A 23,309-nucleotide genomic window follows, 5' to 3' on the forward strand; every position below is an offset into this window, starting at 1 on the left:
GGACACACTTGTCTTTCTCTTTACTCCAAACACTCTTACACTGTATTTCAGTGACTCTACATATATGAACACACTGTGGCAATGTGCAGAAATGTATGAGGACAGTTTGAAGAATCTGCAGAAAGAAGACACTTTGAAACTGTGGAGGAGGTACACCTGCTCTATTCCTCAGCGAAGTCATTCTTGGAGGCCATATGTTAACACTGACTGAAATACTCTTTCTAGGTTCTCGAGTGCCAAAACTGGCTCTAATAATTTCTTGATACTTCGAAGTGAAGGCAGTTTTTTTTTCTTACCCCCTACAGAATGTAAAGGGGTGGATGGAGAACAGGTATTAGCCCCATAGATCATGTAAAATTAGCAGCAGGAACCCCTGTCAGCCCAGACATCGACACTTAATCTTGGACTTTTGGCAGACTGTTGCCTTAACAGGTCAAATGATATCTATAAATCAAGGATCCCCTGGCGGAGAGCGAGAGGGAGCCATGGAGAGAAGGGAAATGCATAGAGCTGGCACTGAAACTCGAGGGAATTAAATCCTGGCCATAAAGCCTAACCCAAGGAAATAATCCAGTCTATTTCATAAAGGATTAAAACCTTTAAAGAAGATTGATTGCCTCTTTTTTCCTTTTCTACCCGATGTAATCCTAGATTATAGAGACCACTCGGGGTTGGATTTTAAAGAAATTTGCACAGGATTAATGGTGAGGGGGGCATTCATTTTTAAGATTGTCTTGTTGGGTTGTCACAGAAAAAAAGATATTCTTTTAGCTTGGGAATGGAAAAAAGAAAGAAATGTGTTCTTTTTGAATTTTGCTCTACATTTTTTTCCTCTTCCTCTGTGTCCTCACATTGTGTTTGTGAAGACTCAAGAAGACAGAGAGTTCTTATTTTAGCATTTCCTCAAGATCTATCTCTCAGGAGAGACTATAGAACAAGACACATGCCCACAATCCAACAATCAAATGAATTATAAATCAGGCAATCGTAGAAGTAACCCGGACATCAGTTTGTAGTTTACGCCACATAAAGGTGTAATATTCTAGATACCAAGAGAGCGCACAAGATTTCATAACTCTTTCCTTGAAACTTTGTGTCTTGCATGTTTTTCACACCAGCTATTATATGAGAGAAATCTAAGTCCTGCTCCTGCCATACTGTGTATGAGTGATTTCTAGAAATTGTTGCAAGGTGGGCTTGTGGATGAGGTACTGGGATATGAGTGTCCAATGTTTTGGTGAGCCAACACCAAGCCCTGCAGTCATATGTTTTGGTCCTCACTGGGGTATTTTTAAACATGGGCTTTTGATACTATTTCAAATGTATAACATGTGGCACAGCTATTGATCCTAATCATCTGACAGCCATATTTGGAATGCTCCCAAAGGACTTGAAAAATAACCACTAACCAAGCTGCTGCTTTGGCCTTTTCTTTGCACTGATTGCTCAATGAGTAAGTGAGTAAGGAGTTGTCAAATGGAAAAAGACTGTGTCTACATGGATGTAGTGGTACACTTAAACTATAACAGTAAACCACACTCAGCTCAACAAAGTTTGATTAAAACTATCAACTTTTGCAATAACATTTTCGTTTAACTACATATTGAAAATCTATACAAGTACTTATTTTTTGAGGAGCACAATGTTCAACATATTTCCTTTTCAAAATTTATGAAAAAACAAGACTACCATAACCCCAACCTCCAAAAAACCAGTTAAAACTAATTAAGGCTTGTAGAAACCTAAAAGAAACCATAAAGCAGGCTGTGGAAGGGCAACCATTAAATGACTGGTTAGAGGGTAAGGAGAGATAGAAGAAGAGCACAGAAAGTTGTAAAGAAATTTGTAAAGAAAATAGATTTGCGGGTTGGTGGGTTGAGCAGCAGCGTGGAGTATCTGGGTTGCACCCATGAAAAACTTGTCAAATCTTCTCTCTGTTTTTTCACCGTTGTCTTTTTTTCCCTTGGGACTGGATTATTGAAGTCTGATAAAAACAAGGCATATTGACAATTTAACTATTTATTAATTTACCACATGTTTCTGTGAAGGTCAGCCATGACAGGTCTCCTGCCAGTCCTATGAGACCGGAGATTAGCTGTGTGCAGTCTTTTCCAGATTGTCTGGGTAGAGAACCATCGACCACATTGTCCTGCAAATCTGTAAAAGACTGCCTACAGTTCCTATGTGCTGACAGAGTGAAGAAACGGTCTTCCTGTGTTGTCATCTTCTCGGGGCGCCTACTTTGTGGCCTGTCTCTGACATACCTCGTTATATGGAACTTGGCCTCAATTTTGAGATGGTACTACGGCTCACTTCAAACAATGCTACAACTTGGTTTCACAGAACACCAGCATGAAAAGACTCTACGGCACAGGTTCTATCCAGATCTGTCTGTGGAGAAACTAACTGACCACTGTAGCAGGGCCCATGCTCACAGCAGCTGCTAATCAGGTGCCAATCAGGTACCAGAAGCTCAAAACAAGAATCAATAGCAAAATAAGATGTTGGCATTGGCAGACAAGATTTGGCAAGGTTTTCATGGGCGCAGCCTACATACTCAACTCTGCTACTCAACCCACCAAAGCATTTTTTTTTTTTTACACATGGCACCATTTAACTGGATATAAACTGGCTTTTCAACAATATAAGATTTCTTGCCAAGAAACATTGTTATGACAAAAAAATAGTCAACCAAACACAAATTTCCTTACTCTTTGTGCTAAGTTTTTAAATGTTATTTGTAGAGACAAATTTTTAATAAGAATAACATGTGAGTTATATCAGTCACACCAGATTATTTCACTGCATGACAATTGTCTTTTTGATACTCAAGATAACAGTGTGGCAACTATCTTGTTCACAGTGGGACAGGAGGAGGACTGTGTCAGACAGACTAGAATATCAGGTGGAAAGAGCCATTAATGATATGTAATTACAGAATCTGGTTGGCAGTGGCAGCCGAAGCAGAGGAACTTGAGGTGGAGATGGAAATAGAGGTTTCTGGGGTATGTGTGTGTCTGTGTCTGTGAGTGTGTGCATGTTTGTGCAGAGTGGACCTCAAGCGAAATGCTCCACCACCCATGGAACTAATTTAAAGTCCTCGTTTAGAAGCTGTCACACGAAGGGCTCTGATGACCACTGATCTCTGCACATTTAACGGCACAGGCAGCTGTCAGGGGTTTGACAGACAGGCCCCACCACTGACTGATTACATACAGGGCCAGGGTGAACTGTGATCTGGTGAACTTTATTTTCCCTGGCAGGTCCAACGTGTGGCGCATACCTCAGCTTGGCCATTCGCAAGCCTGCTCTGTCTTGGATAGACTTTCCCATCTACTCCATTAACACCATATATCCATGACCTGAGTTATATTTAGGTTATGATTTATTAAACTGATGATGGAGAATATGCAACACCTTTTAAAATGAAAAAATAAACACTTTGGTACACTTTCAGTGACAGCAGAGGAAGAAGCCTTCCAGGCTGAGTGCCTAGTATGCAGGTATTAGCACTAAGCATCCTCCACATCACTTATCCTAAATGATGCATATTTTATACCTTGGTACAAATGTCTGAGTATTAAATAGGATTCAGTTTTATCAGAAATGTTGTGTCAGGAAATTTCAAATTACAAAGAACTGTGCCAAAGTCTTCACCTGCTGTGGTGCTGCCATTCTGAGTGAGGGAGACTATAAGATGTAAGGATATTCAGGCACAGATTTATCTGCATCTGACTGGGGATGGAATCATATAAACTAATTTTGAGATTAATCAGTAATTACTTCAAAACTGCACATTTCCCAGTTGAATGCACTTTAGCAGATTCACTAAAGTTGTTGAACTGAATTCAAAGAGGCAACCTTCTGAGTACGACATAAAACCGCTGGATAAAAAATTCAGGAATAAATACAGCAATGCCATTTTTAATGTGTTTTTATGTTCATAATTGCTTTTTGAACTTTAGAATATACAGTTATTTTAAAAGCTTAAATGCAAAGGTGTTTTGCTTAAAATTCCTGCATACTTCAGGTCTAGTCTGACACTAACATATGTTGCAATGTTATACCACAGTATAAAACACACACACGTCCACCAGCACATTTCATCCCATTGTTGTTTCTTTATTAACCACATTATAGTTCTCTCTTTGTTGAGCATTTGCAGATTGATTGCAGAGGCTCACTGGTATGTAGCTTTTTAGTTGCTTTTTTCACTAGTTTAATAAGAAAAACAGAAAGAAAGAAAAGGATTACTGGTGTTCCTCAAACCACTGCTGCTAATAAAGCGGGGTCCAACTCCTCGTCCGCTGGAGCGAACTGCTGGGAGAGAGCATCTGGCTTCACGTTCCGCGAGCCGGGCCTGTAGGTGATGGAAAAGTTAAAACGTGTAAAAAACAAGGCCCACCTGGCTTGCCGGGAGTTAAGGAATGGTTGTGCGGCACCCTCCAGCCAGTGTCTCCACTCCTGCAGAGCCAACTTCATGGCTAACAGCTCTCGGTCCCCGATGTTGTAATTGCGTTCAGCTGGGGAGAGGCGATGAGAGTAAAACACACAGGGGTGGAGCTTGCTGTCCCTCCGTTGTGACAGGACTGCCCCGACCCCGGAGTCTGATGCGTCCACCTCCACCACAAACTGTTGGCTGAGGTCTGGCTGTCGCAGAATGGGGGTGGTGGTAAAGCGGTCCTTTAGACGAGAGAAGGCTTCCTGGGCTGACTGGTCCCACTGAAAGGGAACTTTGGGAGAGGTTAACCTGGTGAGAGGCAGAGCGATTTTACTAAAGTCTCTTATAAACTGGCGGTAAAAATTAGCAAACCCCAAAAAGCGCTGGAGCTGTCGGCGATTTGGGGGCACTGGCCACTTGAGCACTGTTCGTACTTTAGCTGGGTCCGGTTTTAGATCCCCCTTCTCAATAATGTATCCCAGGAAGGCCACAGAGTCCATGTGAAAGTCGCATTTCTCTCCCTTGACGAAAAGCTTATTTTCCAAAAGACGCTGGAGTATTTGCCTGACGTGGGTTTCATGCTCAGCAAGAGTCTTCGAGAATATGAGGATGTTGTCCAAATACACAAATGTGCAGCAGTTTATAAAATCCCGAAGGACATCGTTAACCAATGTCTGGAAAACGGCAGGGGCGTTAGTGAGCCCGAAGGGCATTACTAAGTACTCAAAGTGCCCCAAAGGCGTGTTAAAAGCCGTTTTCCATTCATCACTAGGGATGGGTATCGAAAACCGGTTCTTGTTGAGAACCGGTTCCCACTGTTTCAATTCCTTGGAATTGTTTGCCATTTTTGCAAACGATTCCCTTATCGATTCCAGTCGCCCCGAAAGACGTCACCACGTTGCGGAGCGTCATTTACCTGGCAGGGCGCCTAAGCGGCTCAAACGCTCAAAAGTTTGGTTATACTTTACGAGAACGGATGACAACGGGGCAACTTGCAATACTTGCAAAGTAGATATTTCATTTAAGGGAGGAAACACTACGAATATGCAAAAGCATTTGCTCACAAAACACGCGATAACCTTAAATGAATGTCATGTTTTTAATTCCGCTCCGGACTCATGAATCTCAACCCAGCAGCAGCGGTAACGTTTGCACGTCCTCTCCCGTTAATACGGCAGGTAAATAATCAGCTAACAGTGCATATTATGTTAGCGCGATCTGCCTTATTACAAAACCTGCCATTACTGTGCGCTGCATTTATGTGACTATGATGAGACAGACAGACAGAGTCTGGCTGGCAGTTCTCGCTGCAGTCTACTGGTAGCGTCTCCTTTCAGGCGAGGATAGTCGAATGTCACCGAGCAGTGACTAAGTTTGTGGTCAAAGGCTTGCACCCATTTGCCACAGCAGATCCCCCCGATTTTCGGTAAGTGAATGTGTTTAATTGTAGGCAGGGACATTACTGGATATTCTTGTGTAATTGCTACAGAAGAATATTTATTTTATTATTTTACATTTACAATTTTTTTTCCCTGGGGACCCTGTGACACCCCATTGAAGAGCCCTAGGCTGTGGATCTCTTAAGATCTCACTGTTGGGTTTGTAAGGCCATGTTACTCCTAAATTTCTATCTTGTTCAAAGAGAAGATATAAAACAAAGTTCTAAGCTAATCGACCTGTGTGTTCTCCTTTTTAAAAAAATAAGAATCGATAAGAGAATCGATAAAGAATCGAATCGTTAAACAGAATCGAAAATGGAATCGGAATCGTGAAAATCTTATCAATACCCATCCCTATTCATCACCATCTCTAATCTGCACCAAATGATAGGTGTTGCGCAGGTATAAATTGCTGAATACTGTAGCACCTTGGAGCAGCTCGAAAGCGGAGGAGAGGAGTGGCAGCGGGTACTTATTCTTTATAGTGATTTTATTGAGACCGCGGTAATCGATGCAGGGTCGGAGAAACTTGTCCTTTTTCTCAACGAAAAAGAACCCTGCAGCTACTGGCGAGGAGGACGGGCGGATGATGCCGGCTGCCAGCGATTCAGTTATGTACTTTTCCATTGACTCTCTCTCCGGTTGAGAGAGGCTATACAGTCGGCTAGACGGGAGTGGAGCTCCGGGCAGGAGATCAATGGCACAATCATAAGGCCTATGAGGTGGGAGGGAACGCGCTCGGTCCTTACAAAAAACTGCAGCGAGATCGTGGTATAAACTGGGTACTGCAGATAGATCGGGATTCCCAGGCACGCGGCGGGGCTCTACAGGTGACGCAGGAGGTGAGGCCGCTCGTAGGCAGTTCATATGGCAGTCCAGTCCCCACCCCAACCCCCACCTTCCCCTTTTTCCAGTCGATTTGTGGATTGTGTAGCTGCAGCCAAGGGTAGCCCAGAACGAGCGGAGTGAGCGGAGCTTTGAAAACGAAGAAACGGGATCTCTCAGAGTGGTTACCGGAGAGGACGAGAGTTAATGGCCTGGTTACATGTGTAATATCCGGTAAACGCTGGCCCGACAGAGCAGAGACACGTAGGGGCTTAGACAGAGCTTCAGTGGGCACATGAAAATTAGCAGAGAGGCATCAATGAAGTTATGTTCTGCGCCGGAGTCAATGAGAGCGGACAGGGTGTGTGTGATGGTATCGATCGTGAGCTTAACAGGAAGTATGAGGCGTGGAGGAGAGTTGTTACTCGACAGGTCGCCCACCACTATCCTCTCAATTACTGGTGGGCACGCTCTTTTGACAAAGATGGGCAGGTGGCGACAAAATGGCCTTTACGGCCGCAATACAAGCACTCACCAGCAGCATGTCAGCGGTTGCGCTCCGCAGCTGAGAGCCGTGAGCACCCCAATTGCATCGGCTCTTCCTCTCCCCCACCGTGGCCGAGCTCATCAGGAGTCCGGGGCTCCCTCATAGCTGCCCCACGGGCAGGGAGGTCCCGAAAGGGGGGGTCCTGTGTGCTCCAGTGTGCCCGAAGGTGTTCATCCACTCGGATCCAAAGAGTCATTAGGGCGTCTAGAGAAGAAGGCAACTCACGTAACATTAATTCACTCATCAAGGCTTCACAAACATTATTTAGCAGTGCTCTCATGAGAGCCTCCTGCCCCCACCCAGTCTCCTCCGCCAGAATCCCGAAGTCAATTGAATAATCCGCCATGCTCCGCTTACCTTGTTTTAGGTTCAATAACCAGTGGCCGGCTGCCGCCGCGCTGGATCCCTTGTCAAACACGCTTCTGAACTTAAGCAGAAAATCAGCATAAGAGATGTCAGGATTAGATTTTAGCACGACTTGTGACCACCGCAGCGCCCGGTCGCATAATAGCTGAACAAAGTAAGCAATTTTTGCACCGTCACTGGCATACAAGTGTTGCTGCTGGCGAAACTGGAGGGAGCATTGCATAAGAAATCCTGCACATTTGTCCAACTCGCCCGTAAAGGGCTCAGGAGTTGGGAGAGATCTCTCAAAAGTGACGGGAGCAGGTGTGGATGTGGGCTGAGGGTCACTTACAGCCAGGGCAGGTTCCTCCAGGGTGGGTGCATTAGATGGTGGAGACGCAGGTAGCGGTATATGTTGAGACAGTGCTCGAGTTAACTTAACCAATTCTCCTTGTGTAGACGTGATCAGCTGTTCATGACGGGCCAGTCGCACCTCCAATGCCGCAAAGGCCTGAGCCAGCGGGTACGAGCCTGCTGAGTCCATCGTGGCTGGAATATTCTGTCGAGGCTAGCGGGACGGACTCAAGCGCAGGCAGCGGGTTGCGTTCACAGTCTTTTAGCTTTATTACACACCAGGTGCTATTTACAAAAGTGAGGGATTGGGGAAGGGCTTCCACGGGTCCACGGGTAGATGAGGAAAGGGACGGATGCTCCAAACACACGGGGTCTCAGCCACTCCTCACACTCCGCTCTCACTCTCAGCTCACTCATGCTCAATTCCCCAGATTGCGGGGAAACAGGAAGGGTCCGGGGATCTGGAGACAGGAAGGGAAGCAATCACTAACGATGCGTAATACAGTTCACTAATCTACAAGCTGGGATTCTCACTAACGTGGTGATTCAATATTCCAGCGACGAGAGGCTCTGAGCTGCTGCCTTTAGTACGGTCCAGGAACGGTGATAAGCTACAGGTGAGTGATTAGTGGCAGGTGTGCATGCCAAGGGCAGGAGCCCGAAGAGAGCTCCGCCCCGGCCGAGTGCTGCAGGAGCAGGAGGGAGGAGAAATGAAAACAAAAACACAAACACATGTAGCCTAGCAGGGCTGGCCGGGGAGACACAGGGACCATGACAGAGAATGAAGTGATTTAGGACTTTCACATTTATACCACAGGTGTATCTACTAAAAATGTCGGACGAGTTTGAATGTCAGTGACTATGACCTCAAGGTTAGAGTTCAGATGTCAAGTTTTCTGAAAATCTTGTGAATGCGATAACTTGAGAACAAGGCAACGTAGGATTTTGAAATTCATACCATAAGTGCATCAACAAGGAAGCTGAGGGTTACCAATCACTGCTGTCAACATCTGTTTGATTAGGCAAAGGAGAAGATCATTGTTTGGCTTAAAAATCCAACATAAAGCACAAAGTCCAAATTTCCATTTGCTTGCTTAACACAGTTTTTATCACCTACTACATAATCTGCTACCTCTGTTTGTCACTGATTATAGCTAGAGATGAAGGTATACTGGCAACTGACTGAACTGACTGAGCACTGATAACTGACATTCAGTGGGCTGGTATCAGAATCATTTGCCTGGACGAACATGGCTTTTGATATGTGACTGGGTAGTTGTTTGTTTTGCTGGTTTCATCAATGTGTAGATATACGATATACATTTAGAAACAAAGTTGTTTACGAATGGAATTCTATTGAAATCACTTAAATTTGTATATATACTGCTTTGTTATAATATTGTCGTGGTTTTGTGTTTCTTTATAGTATTTTATGTTGTTGTTTATTCTGATTATGTATTCCATTAAGTTTTGCCATTTGTTAGGTTTCTGTTCTGTGCCTGCCCTGGTCCCACTTCTCTGTGTTCCCTCTGTCTGTCCATGATGTTATTATGTCTGCTCATGAGTCTGTGTCTGTTAAGTTCTGTGTCTCGTCTGGATCTCTGTGTCTGTCGTGTACTTCCTGTTTTACTTTGTAGGTCTGTGCCTTATGTCAGTGCGTTCAGCTTTGTGCTCTCCCTGTCTCGTCTGTGTAATCAGCGTCAGCCGTGTCTCCCAGCTGTTTCCTCTCAGTCCTGATCACCTCTTGTTTTTAGTGTCTGCATCTGCCCCTGCTCATTGTCGTGTCGTCCCTCATACTTCACTGTGTGTTCTGTTTGCCAACTTTTCTGTTCTGTCTGCTACCCCACAATAAAGCCGCATGTTTTGAGTTAAATTTGCCTCCGCGAGTCCAGCTCTTGGGTCTACCATTCCTGCCTACCTTCACACAACCATGACAAATATCAGTTATCTCAAAGTGTTTCATTTTGTAACTGTAACCTCTACATATGTGCAAATGTAATTGTTACACACGTCACAGATTTCACTCACTGTCTTTTATTTGCATTGCAGTATTTGGATCAGTCAGCTGGAGAGATTAAGTCAGTTAAGATTAGCTACACTAACTTATTAGCATAGCACCCATGTTTCTTACTTACCCAATTAAGTAAATAGGAAACATTCAATAATCAACTCCTCGGTTAGCTTTGAGAGTTTTTAAAGTTATTGTCGTAAAAGCCAAACTAAATCTAAAGTACACTAAAGAAACTGTAAAGAAACGGCTTCAACCATTTTTAAAATCACTTTTTGTCAGGTTCAACTCTGATTCACAGGGTGTGTATCTATACATAAAACCCAAGCCCATTGTATTATTCATTCAGTTCATTAACTGACTGATAAAGATTTGTAGCAGCAATTTCGATACAAGTAGATTTAGCTCTATTTGACTTTATTAAAACTGCACAGCAGCTCTGTGACATCCTTGGACATGTAATGTCTGATTTATATTTGTGGTTTCATCAACTTTAAATATATGAAATTAATCTACTGCAATTGTGACATGTGCAAAAGTTTGGAGACCCGTTAAAATTTTAGAACTTCATTAGCCCTAATTGACTTGCTAGGGCTCATAAGGCAGGTCAACAACTGTCGTTAGGATTGTGAACTAATGACAGTTTTTAGAGCTCATAAATTCTCGACTTTTCAACCATAGGCTCCTCTCAGCAACTGACTGAGCATCCTAAGATTAAGCAAATTGATGCCTGCAAAGCAAGGGAAGGGTATGAAAAAAAATATCAAAGCACTTCCAGCTTGCAATTTCCATCCTTTAGAATGTCTCATACAAATGGCAGGTAAGATTAACTATGACAGATTTAAGAGAACAAGAGCATTTTCAGGAAAGGTGCACATCTGCCCAGCAGAAATGCTGCAGGGGAACAGCAAGAAGTTTCGATGAGAGGTGGTGAGGCTCTGTTGCATTGTGCAACATTAAAGAACAAACACAGTCTACATGGACTGTGGTCTCATCACTAAAGTAAACACTAAAATATATTCTGGATGGGCTTGTTTCAGAAACCGAAGAGGGTAGACTTAAGTGTTGTGACCACAGTAACCTAAGGTTATACTTAAATAAGTAATGTTAAAAGATCATGTCGACAAGTGTTACATTAGAAGTGGACATTTCTACTTCGACGTTGTGTGCCAAGTATGGGCCCAGGAAACATTGCAGTACTGATTCCTTTTTTTTAACTAAATTTGCAGTTCTAATGATTTGCCAAAACCTTTTCATATACCTGTGCATATTTTCTACTAACACTTAAGGTCAGAGCAAATAGAAAAGCAATGTTCGTTGTCTGTCACTTTGTAAAGAGGTGCTACTGACATCTCTCTTTGCTTGGACAAAGAAAGCCGTCAAATAAGAATTCTAGCCTGTCTACCTGCAAATCTCCCTCCATCTGTGGATTAGATATAAGTCCTCCGAAATCTTGGGCTGGTCCTACATCAGAGGATGTGCGGTGCCAGGGAAGTTACGTAACTCATTAAGACCTCACTGCTCTCTCCTGGGTTGGTTTCTTATCCCTCTAAACTTTCAGCCTTTGAGCAAATAAAGCCATATAAGAAGGCTGAACTATAAGACCCCCACAAACTCTGTAAAACTTTCTGATCTAACAGCTTGAATTCAACTTGAGGGCAGCCCATTTGAACTGCGTCATTAAGCATCATTACACTCAATGTTCTGCTTTCTAATCAGCAATGTTATTCTCATCCAAGGTAGTGGGGATCTTTTGTCATAGAGGGAATAGCTGAATAGTGGTAATGTTTTGTTTTTAATTGCAGATATATCATTATTTGTCACTATCTTATAGACAGACTAACTACAGACTGACACAACTGATTAGCCTATCTCTATCATTTCTTCTTTTCATTCATTGTAGATCTCCATATACATAAATCTACATCTGTAGAGATAGATATAGGTCTATAAAACATAATTTACATTGTATCATATTTTCTTTACCACAGTCCACTTCTGTCAGCCTTTTTCTGTTAATAACTTTTTGTCCTTCAGGAAGATCTTGGTCTCAGGCTTCCATTACCTGTCTTTCATACAGCACATTAGAACAACATTGCTATGATTGGCATTCTGCATTAGCAATCCCCTCCGTAGCCCTTTTCCTATTGTCATTCCACAGCAGCACTGGGCTGCAATGTTCTCCCTCACTCTCTCTGAACTGCCATGACAACGTGCTGGAAAAGCCTGACGAAGCCCGAAGGCCTCCTCAGTCAAGAGGGCTCTGCTCGCCTCTGCAGATGACTGCACTGTTTCATTTATTTTCATGAAGGAAAACAAAAGGCAAGATTGAACAGGGGATAAGGCAGCCCAGCTAAACACGCCTCAGAGACTGACCCCACATACTGTTGCTGGCAGCACACAATTTGCCACAAGAATCCTTCCTGTCTGCAGAGACCAAAAATGATAGAAATATTTCAGTGTGGGTTTAATTACAACCTCTGCTTTGGGTACTGGAATGGTGTAGGAGCTTGCAGCTCAGGGTTTATGAAACCTTTTGATGCATATTAAAACTGAATATCTTAAATCTTTTTTTTTGTGCAAGCAGCCATTGATATTGTATTGCTTACAAATAATGAAATACAGTACTTTGCCAAACTCTTGAACCACCCTTCACTTCTTTATATTTTGCTTCTGAGGAGGCAGACTGTTTTGTACATTTTATTTAAAGTTCTCTTGAGCAATAGCTCTCTGGTATTTTGGCCTTTGAAACTTTAAAACTTTGGACATTGGCTGTTTTTTTTTTTTTTGTTTTTTTTTCACTCATTAGTCCTTCCATTTCACAATTTTCAGAGGAATTATTTTTGTTCATTAAACCACTTAACACTGACCTCAATGTTAAAAATAAAAGAGGCACCTAATTTAAGGGATAAGCTAGTGTTGTGTTTTTACTGGCAGCCTGTTGCAAAAACATACAATTTTTTACCTATTTCTGTAGTTTAATCTATGAAAACATACACAATATTTACAGGCATGAAAAAGTATTTTTTACTACCTACAAGGGAGGAAAAAATACTGTTTTATGCTTGCAAGGTTATTCCTAAAGTGCTACTAGACATAAACTCAGGCATATGTTTTGCACTGTGTCCTTAAAAGATGTGAGAATATGGAACAAATAGAGGACAAATTTGTAGGCATTCATTTAATTTTATTTCATGTCTACAGCTTCACACATAAGATTTGAAGGATCATATCTGTGTTTTATCATCTGGGAAAGGGTCTCCCTCCCAAACAGTGCAAAAGTACAAAGGAATGAGACAACATGGTCGGCATCTGGAAAAGAACTTTAATCTCTTGAACTGAAGTCAGAGCTCTAGCACACAAATATGTGCATAAACACGCTTATATATCTGATTAATCTTAATCTACAGACAATTAAAACTTATTGTCAGTAGATTACACATGTGACCTTCCCATCTCTAAACAGCTGACAACATGCCAAACAACAACAAGTGGTTATAGGCTAACATAGCACTTACCAACAGGATATCATCATCATCTAACCTTAGTATCATTGGACAGAAGTGAGCTTGACAGACTCCATTCGCAAAGTTTTACAGCCTCCTACACAGTAAATAGACATGGACACATACTGGCAGCTGATGTAAAAAGCAGACTGACAGCGACCACTCACAACAGTTCAACATGTAGAAGAATATGTATTTGAATTTAGAAGGGTAAGAAAACTCCCCTCCCCTCCATTTGTGTGTCCCAGGGATCCCAGGGGCTATGTTATCGGGGGGCTTTCACCCAATGGTTGGGTCTCCTATGGCAAATTGGTCCTGGTTAAAGGGACCAGACAAAGAGCGAACTAGATCTAAGGGAAAGGTCACCCTGCCTTGGATAGGGTTACCGGGTCCCAGCCCTGGAGCCCACCCTCCTGTAGGCCCACCACCCAGAAGAGGCTCTGTACGGATCAGGTGCAGTGTGTGCTAGTGGCTGGCCAATCCATGGCTACTGACTAGAGTTTGGGACACAGAACGTTACCTCTCCGGTGGGGAAGGAGCCTGAGCTAGTGCATGAGGTTGAGAGGTTCTGGCTAGATATAGTCGGGCTCATCTAAACACACTGTTTGGACTCCAGAACCAATCTCCTGGAGAGGGGCTGGACTGTGCCTCAGTCTGGAGTTGCCCTTGGTGAGAATTGCTGAGGCTGCTCCCTTTGACTGAGGACTATTGTCGGGCAGTAGAAGGAATACTTCGAGGACCTCCTTAATGACACTGACATGTCTTCCGTAGGGGAAGCAGAGTGTAGGGACGAGGGGGATGACTCCTGCATCACCAGGGGCGAGGTCACTCAGGCAATTAAACAGCTCCTTAGTGGCAGGGCCCCTGGGGTGGAAGAGGTTCGCCCTGAGTTCCTGAATGCTCTCGATGGTGTAGGGCTGTCTTGGTTGGAGCGTGGAGTTTGGCCAACCAGTCTACATGTGTTTTGTGTACTTAGAGAAGGCGTTCAACCGTGTCCCTTGGAGTCTTCTGTGGGAGTGCTTCAGGAGTATTGGGTGTCAAGCCATTCAATATTTATACAACCAATGCAAGAGCTTGGTCCGCAGAGCCAGAAATAACTCGGAGTCATTCCCAGTGGGCGTTGGACTCCGCCAGGGCTGCCCTTTAACACCAATTCTGTTCATTATTTTTATGGACAGAATTTTTAGGCGTAGCCAAGTGGCAGAAAGCTTTCATGGGCCATCTCAGAATCTTGTCTCTACTTTTTGCAGATGATGTGGTTCTACTCATCAGACCACCATCTTCATCAGGTGGTGGTCTCATGATGTGGTTCTACTCATCAGACCACCACCTTCATCAGGTGGTAGTCTCCAGCTTGCACTGGAGTGGTTCGCAGCTGAGTGTGAAGTGGCAGGAAAGAGAATCAGCACCTCCTGAGGGCCATGGTCCTCAGCCAGAAAAGGGTGGAGTGCCCACTCTGGGTCAGTGAGGAGTTATTGCCCCAAGTGGAGGAGTTTAGGTATGTCCGGGTCTTGTTCAAGAGTGAGGGGAGAAGGAGATCGATAGACGGATCGGTGCTGTGGCTGCAGTGATGTGGATGTTGTACTTGTCCGTTGTGAAGAGAGCTGAGCGTAAAGGCGAAGCTCTCAATTTCTACATCCCTATATATACAATGTAAAAGTAATATTCATTTTTTCAAAAAAACCCAACAGAAATACTCAGTTTCCTGAGGGTCAAACATTTAATTAAATTTTTAAATTAAAAAAAGAATTGGAAGCTTTCAACAGTCGCTCGCCCATGCCCACTCATTTCTGCTTTGATAATGATGCATCTGCTAGACCATCAGAGGAGGCACAGAGGAGGCCTCTCTTTTCTGAGATCCCTTGCTGCTTTGATGCCTCAATAGACCTGCGGCCAATAAGACACACAGAGAGGTGGAGAGATTACTGATGCAATATATCTGAGTTTATAGCTGGATGAGGCACTTCAAGACTCCAGAGATAAGTCAGACATTTGGACTGAGAAGAATTTTCACATATAACTTCAATTATGTGGTTGTATCATATAATTATTCTTCATGCTTGTCGAGGTGGTGAGATTTTGCTTTTCTTTTAATTTGTTTAATTTGATCTCTTCCAAACTGTATTACAAAAACTCTTGGTCATTACAAAGACAAAAAAAAGTTTGTTTGCATAAAATTGGTTCTGTGATGTCATTGAGAAAATTTCCTTACAATTTGGAAGGAATTTGCAATTTGAAGTTGATGTGTCAAAATTTGTTAATTCTAATTTGTATTTTTATTTGTCTTGTATGAACAAGGTTATGAACAGAATTACTGAGATTTATTCATGAAGAGAATTATAAGGTCTGTGCTACACTGAATTGATTGACAATCTATATGAGAGATGAGATAGCCTTTATTTGTCAGTTGCAGGTCTTTTGCCCACAACCGAGATGACAGACCTTGCCGACCGTACATACAATACAAACATCACATTGGGGAGACAGGTCAGGCCAGGTAGCGAGGAAAAAACATTGAAATGTGTAACACAAAAGGATAATACAGGAATGCACAGATATCAACAGACATAACACAATAAACACAGACAAGCAACACGGGAAAGTGTTCCAGTGCGTACATCTGATCTGGGACCGCTGCAATCTTCGACTGCGCCTCCAGCTGACCCGATGTCCACATCATGGGGGAGGTAAGCGTTGGAGGTGGCGTTGGGTAGGGAGGGTGATGCGTCAGTGAGTGCTTATCAGTATCAGTATATGTATGTGTGTGCGTGTCCATAGTTCAGCTGAGACAGTGTCCTTCGCCCTGCCAGGCTAAGTAAACAGTCTTCCAGCCAACCCAGGTGGCCTTGTATGGAATGGGAAGGAACAGTCTAAACACAGTCGTTATCAGGGAGTTTTTGTTCAGCTCCAGCCTTGAGCCCACAGCTGGCGCCGAAGGGGTAGCCGCATTATGATGGTGATTTTTCTTTTTTCTTTTGCAAACAACTCATGAGAATTTCTCTCCGACACTGGTCTCTCAATCTCCCTTTGAATAGCTGCGAGTTTCTCCATGATGTTATTAACCGTCGATCCCGTGATCTTGTCACTCTATTGCTCACAGAGCAGATTCTGAGACCTCACGACCGCAGCCAACTGATCCGAGATGTAATCTAGCTTCCGCCCTGAGTGTATATTCCTGAGTGTATATTCCGATATTATGCTCAGATAACTCATGTTTCATTTGCTGAGAATTTATTCTGCAAAGTAACTGTCCATTTTACTTGAATATAAAACCAACCTGAGAATGAGATAAACGAGAAGAGTAAAAAAAAGCTGAGAAGTGCAGAGGATGTCTAAGTGTTACTGTAGATAATCTTGGGGATATGACTGTGGCTGCGCTTTTAGCCAATGTACCCTCTGCTTCAACCTTGCCCGAAGCTAGTGTAGAGTTAGGGCAGCATGCCTGAGGCCTGGCCATGTCTGAGTGATTAGATAGAGCAGGAGAGGCCAAGCAGTAGGAGCCTCAGCCAAGCTTATGCTGCACTGACCACTCTGAGACCAACACCACATCGGTGAGCACCACAGGAGGCTGTCATTGCTTTTATTCATTTACAACACCTCCAAAGAAAGTAAATACCACAAGTAACCACATTGAGTCGTGCAAACATTTTCACTATCGATTAATTTTCCAAAACATTTATGCTCATTTTGCGGAACATGTCATGTGTCCACCGTGAGCGATGACAGCACAGCTGGCAGGGGGGGCACTGTTATATATTTCATGCTGCGTAAATGTGCCTTTTTCTCTACCATGCTTTATGGTAATGAGATTCACTGAAGTGTCAAATGCTGCTCTGGGCATTTTCCATCTCCGAGTTCAGGTCAGAAGGCACCAAGGCTTTGACAGTTGCAGATGTAGCCAAGTCATGTCTGACATGACAGTCAGGTTTTAAAACATTGCAGCAAAACACTTTCTCCACGCAAATAGGATGTCCTTTAAAGACCCCAATGCAACATAAATGAAAATGGCTTCTCATTTTAAAGACAGACTTTTATGTGCCCCTGAATCCATTAAATCCATGTTATCTATCCATCCATTAAATCAACCCCTCAGGTGCTGAAATGGATTTGGGGGAAAAAGTGAAAATCAGGGAAACAGCAACAGCAATGTGTGTTTTGGTTGCAAGTCCTGTTTACTTTTCGGAAAGCTGACTATCAAGCTGAGAGGAATGTTTTTTAATGGGATTCACACTACACCAAATCAGCAGTCACGAACCTCAGAGTTTGTCCACAGTGGACGCTCAGGGGAGTGATGATAGCAGGAATGAGGCCACACATGCCAGCATTCCTCTCTTCTTGATTTGGTAGTTGCAGTTCCAATCTTTGAAGGTAACCAAATGACAAATTTTGCTGGGTGGATCTAAAGCCACCATGTGCGAATTCAGATGTCTGCAAAGTCTGCATCTCATCTCCTGCACATAAAAATAGACACGATTTCCCTTGAAGAAAACAAAACATAAACAAGCGCTACCTTTGATGTAATAGCGTTTTTTTTTTTTTTTTTTTTTTTGCATTTTAACTCAGATGATTCATAAATCTAGGTAACCTGCACAGATAGAAACATGTACAGAATCTGTCGTGTACATTACCATGGCAATTTTGAAAAATAAATGGTTTTATTCCCTGCAATTTCTAATTGACAAGTTGTAATGACAGAATGTTTTTTTCTTTGAATTCCAGCCAAAGTGCCTCCACACTCTGATGCCTGCAGCAAAAGCACCATCTGTACCACATTTCATGAATGTTTTGTCATTTTCATTTTAGAAGAATGCTTTCCTGATGAGCAGGTTTTTATTATCTGCCTTAATGAGTCAAAGGTTTGGTCCCATAGCTTTGTTGACATGTTTCTAACAAGCTGTTCGCTTTGTTTTGTAGTGAAACATAAATTATAATAACTCTGACGCCTTCTGTGAGTCTGATTGATGGCTTTGTGAGTGCTTTACGTAGTCTATTTATGAAGTGGTGTTCTTTTCTTATCAGGTAAATTAGCCATATAGGTTCCCAAGCCTCTTCTATCCCAGGTCTTTTATTTTGCAAATGCTTCTTTTCAGATTATGTTTCGCTAAGCTACATTCTTTTTAATCCCCTTGCCTTGCTCCCTGGCAGATGTTTGCTTTGGTTGGCTTGAACAGTAGTAATTTATTTATTGTGGAAGCCATAATAGCACTGAGCTGGTAAACAACAACTGCCTCTTGAAATATAAACAGGGCTTGATATAGGCTCTAAAGGCTGATCAGTTGTCAGGCTCTGGCTGGAATATGCCATTTTTCTGTAATGTATGTGTTGCCATGTATGTTTGTCATTGCATGCGACTGTCCTCTCTCAGCCCCCATGGGAACCATAGCATGGACAGTGCTCTTTTTACTTCACAGATGGAGTTTGCAATTGGCTACCTCTGGTGAATAATCTTCTCATTACTTATCATGATGAACTGTGGCATGCAAATATCAATAAGGGACTGGTGAAGCAATCCAATTAAGGCCTAAAACCATGAGTCTCATTAGTGCTGAGTCTCTGATAATGCAAATGACACCCTACAAGTAATCAACCTTGAATATAAATGGCCTTTGGAAATCCACCACTACAGGTGATTCTGCCTACCTGGGGGTGATTAAAGACTCAAACACTGCTCTGTTTGAAATTTTAGAATAGAAATTAGCATTTCACAGCACAGGGCAGAGAATGGTGCTATGTAAGGGACGATTCCCCTGGTATCTCAGTGTATGCACATATGGCCTAGTGATATATTATCATTTTGAACCAGAGCACCAGAAAACACTACAACTTAATATATGATGCAAATTTATTATTAAAGTTGTTATTATTTTAGGATGATTATTATTTATACCAAACCTGGGATGGTGGCTGGCATTGTTTTCTTGTCTTGCTTTTGGGACATGAATAGATGTTATTAACATGACAGTTAAACAAGATGTCTTTGTAAAATTGTACATCAAAATTAAATCAAAATGAAGGCAGAAGAATGCTGACTAAGTAAAAAGATCAGTAAGTCAGTTGAGTGGTGACCCATCCAATGATGCATTCCTGTCCCGTTTTGTTTTACTTTTTTAAAAATACTATAAATCTTTCATGGTACAACTGGAGTATGTGGTTTAAATGACTGAGATCACATAACTTGAGGTGAAGCTTAACAAGGATAGGTTTTAAACATCTCTTCAGTCTTTATTGGTTTTAAAATGGTTAATGAGGGGGGTTTTTTATGGCGAGGTAATTCTATGGAGAGAGGATGGGTCGGCACAAGTAGCCTCTAACCAGAGAAGCATGGAGACATGATGCAACAAAAATGTAACCAGACAGAAAAATCCCTGGGAGATATTAAAGTCTGCCTTGTGCTCCCAGTGGCCACTTCACACCAGCTGCGGCAGCCTATTGAGCTTCGGGCACATAGACAGACATGACCATTTGTTTCGGCATTGTTAACAGTTAATTGGTTCATACATTCACAATAAAGTATTGGTTGAAATGAAAAACATTTAAACTTTCTTCCAGTCATGCACTTTTAAAGTACTTGCACTCTGTTTGTTTAATTCACACTTGATTCTGTACAGATTATATAGATGTGTTATAAGCTTTTATTTAAGCTTTAGTAGATTTTGTCATCTTTTAGTCTAATGGTAGCTATAGATGAATATATGAATGGGGATATTTTTCAAAAAAATGAAAAAATATTGTGCTAATGCCTCTTAGATGAAAAAATATGATTTTATCAAATCACATAACCCACTTCTTTATGGAGAATGTTTTGCACCCTTTCCAAGCTCCCCTATCAGGAAGAGTCTCATTCAGCTCTGCTATGACAAAGAATAGTAAAAGGAATAATCTCTGCCTGCTATGGTTACAGTTATTTTTAGGAGAATATTGCAAGACCTGAGAAACGTAGCGCAAAGTGAGTTTAACAAAGTCAGGCTTTCTTTCCACTAACTTGCTTAATAAAACCTAAAATTCAGGGATAATGACTATTACAATTCTTGTTTTGAACGTTCTTAATTACCCAGGCTTTATGCTTCCAGGTATGTGTTCAGCACACGTTGCCATGATAATCAAGCCAGCAAAACTTTAGCTTTATTCTCATTATCCCTCTGAAACCCATTTTGCTTTGTAGTTCATTCTTCAGGTCTTCACTCATGTGTATTTTATTCAAAAGTTTGTATGTGTTTACCCCTTCTTACTATTAAGGTCCTTTCTACTTTTATACCTCAAGCCAGTCTGACTGACCTTTTAGCATTTACAGACATAAATAGCAGCCTGATAGGACAAGCTAGAGCAAAGGTCCTAGGGTCATCGGCACGGTGATGTAATGTGCATGACCTCGAGGAACCTGACCAAATAAGGAGAGGCCGTCTCTAAAAGTACTAGTACTTTGATTTATCATGTCATCCTTTTTTCCAGAGTAATTTGTTCATAATCTTATTGATTATCCTATACATTGTGTCAATTATATACACACATTATAGACATTCAGTCTGTAGTCATTATTACCATGTATCATAATATGTCACTGTCACTGCACAATGCATATTGAGCATATTGATATTCAAACTATGATTCTTCCTTTAGTTCATTTATATGTTTATTTGTTATTTTTAGTTATTTTCTTTTTTAGTCACCTAACTTATAACTTAACAATCTATTGGAGAGTAAACTAAACTAAATATCATGAAAGCTAGAGAAGACGCCAACTTCCTCTATATCACTGCAGTTACCAAATTATATGCAGTTGTATCCACTATATTATCCACAGCTGGAAACAAAATACAGTATATTGTGTAATTGCATAAATTCAACTGTTTGCTTGAAAACAAAAGTGTTTGTAAGTAAGTGTCTAGGAAACCATACAACTGGTGAGTACATGGTTAACCTGTTGTTCAAGAAGTAATTACATTTTTATGCTGTTTTCATGTGTTTTGTTTTATTGTTGACAAACAAGGTAACAAGGTATAATCCATCCACAAGTCTGTCACCAAAAAAAAGTCTTGAATCACTCTTGTTTTTACTATTTCTGGCTGGATTGTCTTAAATGTCTCTTTTTATGCACTTTCTGAATGATTTCCTCAGGACTAGTCCTGTAATGCAGGCTTGCAAAAGATTAAGCTTTCCAGGATTTGGCAAGAGTGACATCAGAAATCCGTCCAGCCAACAACCAAGGGCGGTGCAGCTTTAGTGGGAGGAAAAGACAATGAACCGTAAGAAGTAATTTTTAAACACTCAGAAATTCACTCAGAAATGCAACATCAATATAGATTGCCAGATTCAGCTGCTCCGCTCTTAATTTTACATCTTAATTCAGAAAGATTAAAAAAAACAAAGGAAAACAAGAGTTTACTGGTGGTAAAACTGTAGAAGTTTTATATGTATTTTGCCTGCTATCGCCTAAATTCATACCTCTGCTGCTCTCCCAGAGCTTGATTTAGCCTAGTGTATAATTGTAATAAAACACAAGTTTGAGAGACCACAACTGTGAGAGAAATAACACTGCTGTAATAGTGCTTCATGTGTTGCACCATTACAGCAATTTTCAAAGCCCTTCAAAATGGCACTACTTCAGATTATAGCTACCTTCTTCCATAACTGCCAAGCTGCCATCTGCTTAGACACTGGCAACCACCTAGCAGAGATATGCTGCAGCTTCCCACACAACCGATTACATCAATAAAACCTTAAAAATAAGTAATGAGATTCACTTAAATGTTACATGCTGAGAAATTTCAACATTTAACAATTAAAATTAAATTAAGCAAAAGCTATTCCATTAATTCCACCTTGACTTTTTTATCCCTTTAATAATCAAACTAATGCTTGATTTAACTTTACTTTGAAAAGTCACAAAAATACCCTGTGTGCTTTATGTGACTTCCAGTGCAGTTACACCTTTGTTACAGTAACAAACTCCAGTGCAATTTCTCAAAGTAGACAGTAAATGTTAAATGGACTTGTTCTTACACAGCGCTTTTCTACTCCAACTGAGCTCTCAGTGTTTTTATACAACTTGCCTCATTCAGGTGTGTTTTTATCCACCATTCCACAAAATTATACTCCAGTGGATTCAATGGAGAGCAACTTGGGATTGGTATCTTGCCCAAGGATATTTGGCATGCAGACTGGAGCAGACAAAGAGCAAACTACCAACCTTCCGATTTACTAGATGACCTGCTCTACATCCAGAGCCACAGCCACAAGATCATTATAATTGGGTTTCAATTAATAAATATTTTACAGCAAACTTTAAATAAAAAGAAAACTTGCATGGGAAAATGAGGCGCAGGTCTGAGATGTTTACACTGTAAAGGAAGACATTTATTCTAAAGTTAACTTTCTTTTCTGATTGATACATTGTCGTCTTATCTAGCAGCCTGGTTAAAACATCTGCCGGTGTCAGCATCAAGGTTAAAAAAAATCTTTATAATAAAACTGTATTCTATAAAATCCTCCATCTGTGAACCTTCAACACATTAGAAGTCTGGTAGAGCTTATTAGCAAGCTGTGGTCTGAAGAAGAGGGATTTGACATGTCAGAAAGCTTTCTATACCATAGGTGTTAACTTCTCAGGGTATTCATGTCTTATATAACCTGCAATGCTCCTCTGCCCTGTTAAAGCTGTATTGTCAGTTCTTTTTTTCTTTTTTTTCTTGTAATCCGTTGCAGCTTTCTTAAGTAAATTCTGTTTTGCAAAACCTGTATGAGCACACTACAAAAACCATAGACGATCAATAATTGCCACATTTACAAAGTTTTTCTGTGCCCTGTCCATTAAGCAGCGTGTTGTTGATTTCTTGTTGGGGTAGAC

The sequence above is a fragment of the Oreochromis niloticus genome, linkage group LG5, assembly GCF_001858045.2.
Source record: "Oreochromis niloticus isolate F11D_XX linkage group LG5, O_niloticus_UMD_NMBU, whole genome shotgun sequence".
NCBI lineage: Eukaryota > Metazoa > Chordata > Actinopteri > Cichliformes > Cichlidae > Oreochromis > Oreochromis niloticus.